The sequence below is a fragment of the Tupaia chinensis genome, unplaced genomic scaffold, assembly GCF_000334495.1.
Source record: "Tupaia chinensis unplaced genomic scaffold, TupChi_1.0 Scaffold000704_1, whole genome shotgun sequence".
Classification (NCBI taxonomy): Eukaryota; Metazoa; Chordata; class Mammalia; order Scandentia; family Tupaiidae; genus Tupaia; species Tupaia belangeri.
The window spans coordinates 537,095-540,398 of NW_006160227.1; the positions used below are offsets into that span (position 1 = coordinate 537,095).

Genomic DNA, 3,304 nt, shown 5'->3' on the forward strand with positions numbered 1-3,304 from the left:
GGAAGCGGGAGGCCACCACGTCCTCCTGTGAGGAGCATCTCCGCTTCTACGAGAAGAGACTCCAGGACAGATGGTTGGCGGCCGTGGTGGCAGAGAGGAAGCTCATGGAGCTGCAGGTAGAGAATGAGCGCACCAGGAGGCTCCTGGCTGACGTGGAGTTCGGGGTCCAGCCTTCCCCGAGTTGCCCGTTTTTTCCTGCAGCTCCACCTGTTCTAACGTGACTGTGATCGTCACTGTGAGTTCAGCTGCTGCTCACTTACCGATGCAGTCTGCTCTCACTGACGTTTGCTCCAGCACCGGAATTCATAGCAGTGTTATAACATATAGATTAGTTAGTTACATTCCCAGGAATCCATTTGCTCATTACAGGATCCTTTAGACTACGTAGTATAAGTGTTGTGTTTTGATTTTAATAAAGTCTTCTTTTTATTTAAACCATCTAAGTTTGAGACAGTCATTTAAGACAATAAAGTTCCTCTTTGTATAGTATATGTTCTTACGACAGCTACTCATCCATCAATGTTTACGTCAATAGATTTTGATTGTTCTAAAAAAAAATGATCAAGGAGCCATAAGCTGGTATGCTGGTTAAGGTGTAGGACCCCAAAATGGGTAACTGCAGTTCAAGTGTGAGACCTGGGGCTTGCTCTCTCACTTTCCCTCCTGCTTCCTCTCTGGTCCAATTAAAATAATAGTAATAATAATAATAGTAATAATAATAAATAAAATAAATAATTCTTAAAAGAAATAAATATATATGTAATAGATAACCAGCAGGTGGCATGGTGGTTAAGGCACTGGACTCTCCCACATGGCTGTGATTCGAGTCCCAGACCTGGTGGCTTGCTTTCTCACTCTCTCACTCTTATGTCTCTCTCTGGTCAAATTTTTAAAAAATGAATAAATGAATAAAATTAAATGATTAAAAATAAGTAACAGAAAGCCTTACCAAAAATAACATAATTTTTTAAAAAATGTATTTGCCTAGGGTATGTGCACTCAGAAAGAGACAGAGAATGAATGTAAGAAGGCACTCCCTGGGAGTGATGGTCACATCGCAATCCCTTCTCCATTTCCCCTTTGGGATCTGAGGCATGCTCACTCATGTTCTTGGTGTGTTTTCAAGTCTGGAACATGAACTGTGCAGTTGGCCATATTGGATCCAGCCACCTTAACCATCATGCCACTGGCTAGCTTTAGTCTTTATTCTCAAACACTTCTGTTGTCAGATGTTTGTTATTTAAATCTATCTGAATGTTTAAATTATTACCCAAATGAAGTTTAGTAAACTCCATTAAATTATGTAGCCAAAATGAAGCTTAGTCTTCTATGGCAAACACACAGACACACACACACACACACACACACACACACACACACACACGCACACACAGAAGCACATCTAGGCATGGGCCCTTCTAGTTGTTACATCAGTGTCTGAGGTAAAATAAATGTAAAATAACCGAGACGCAGGTTTGTACAGACACACATCCCCAGCTGTGGAGGAACACGGACAGCCCCACTGCCTGTGGGTGCAGGGCCCGGGCCAACCTGAACATGCTGGGCAAGGCTGCAGCTGCCTGGGACCCTGGCTAAGGAGAAGGCTGGGCAAGGAGATGGGGACACAGCAAGACCCATTAAAACACCCCTCTCTCTCTCTCAAAAAGGAGGAAAAAGTATCCATATAAACATAAGAAAGTATCCCTAACTTACCTGCACACAGACATGTCAGGCACGTTCCTGCAGGTAACCTTTCATCCTGATGGTGCGGGAGAAGACACCTGGATGCGGCTCCCTGAGCTGTGGGCAAGGACGGGCTTGCTCGAGCAATGATGAAGGACGGAGCAGCACAAGTGACAAGAAAACACGGTCCGGCACTAGACCTGGAAGGAGAGAGGTTGTGTGGTCAGAGCCCAAGGAGGAGCTGTCAGGGGACCTGGGAGAACTGGAGCTGAAACACACAGGAATGTGCAGGGGCTTGTTGCTGAGCTAGGACGGCTCCCTCTTGTCCCTGCGATCAGCTGGGGTGGGTGGGAGGTCAGGGTAGGCTCTCTGGAGGAGGTGACCTGGAACTCAACACTTAAGGATGAGTTGGAGTTCCCTTCACTGCTCTTCAGATGTGAAGGGCTGGGCAGTCACGTGGAGATCTCGTTACTAACCTGGTCAGTAGCCAACAGGGCTTGTTGTGAGGATGACACCCTGCCTGTCTCCCATGAGAGTGCTATGGTGCCCCAAGACATGGAATCGTGGGGTCTGAACATAACCCTGGGGCAGGAGTCAGGGGAAGAAGGGGCTGGGCATTCTGGGGAGAAGGAAGAGCACAGGCAGAGATGCCAGGCACCCAAGCCTGGCCTTGGAGGGGCTCTGTGTTCTGTGCTCAGTACCAGCAGGCAGGTCAGCATGGGGGCAGACTCAGCCCCCCTGGAGCAGCTGTACTCTCCCTGTTCCCCACAGAAACCCTCACAGCTGCCATGGACGGATCTCGTCCTCAGGACACGCCTGCTGCAGAGGCTCACGAGGAAGCACAGACCATGGCCACCCTTGGAGAAGCCAGCCACAAGGGGTACTTACTCCAGAATCCCCCTGGGGATAACAGCCCATGTTCCTGTAGATGTTCGGCCAAATACCTGGAATCCCGTCTGACTTGGCCCGGCTCCCCTCCCTCAGGAGTTCTCAGAAAGTCCTCCTTCACCTCTCTCCACGCTCCTCTGTGCACATGGGTTCCCACCATTACGGTGCAAACACCATGACCTCTCCCCAGGAATACTGCCCCTGCTGGTTTCTGGCAAACTATCTCTGGCTATTCTATTCATTACAATGAAGGGCAGAAGCTGGAGATGGGGGTTTATTTCTCCAACTTGGTTTCAGGGAGCAAGCACTCCCAAACTGTCTCAAGAAACTAAGTGGGACCGACAGATAGTGTAATGTTGACATTGCTGGTTTCCCATTGAGTTGATTGTGGTTCAAGGCCTGGGGCTAGAGATTTAAAACACATGCTGAGTGTCTGTGTGCTTGTCCAAAACTCAATGAGCAAAATGGAGGACAAGTGATAGTGGTGTGGCCATCCCCCCTGTGGGAATTGCTCTCTTTCTTCCTCTGTCTCTCTGTCTCTGTCTCTTCAGTGAGCACATGGTCCCTATAGCAAAAACAAAACAAAACAAAAACAAAGAAACAAAAAACATCTTAGTTTATGCCCAGTATTGATAAACACAAGCTTATGCAAGTGATCCTTCATTGTAATCAAAGACAATCAATCTACTTTGAATAAGTATCCTTATTACTATTTTTCTTAAAATAATCATTC

General features: G+C 47.3%; 1 long non-coding RNA gene across 1 annotated transcript in view; it reads right to left on the reverse strand.

Annotated features, from left to right (window-relative positions):
• Window positions 1-212: 212 nt before the first annotated feature.
• LOC102494440 (uncharacterized) overlaps window positions 213-3,304 on the reverse strand; it is a 13,310-nt gene continuing 10,218 nt past the window's right edge. The window contains exons 2-3 of the long non-coding RNA XR_336311.2: window positions 1,714-1,800; window positions 213-547 (exon numbers count right to left, since the gene is read on the reverse strand). This is a non-coding gene — a long non-coding RNA (uncharacterized LOC102494440). The remainder of the gene's footprint in view (window positions 548-1,713; window positions 1,801-3,304) is intronic.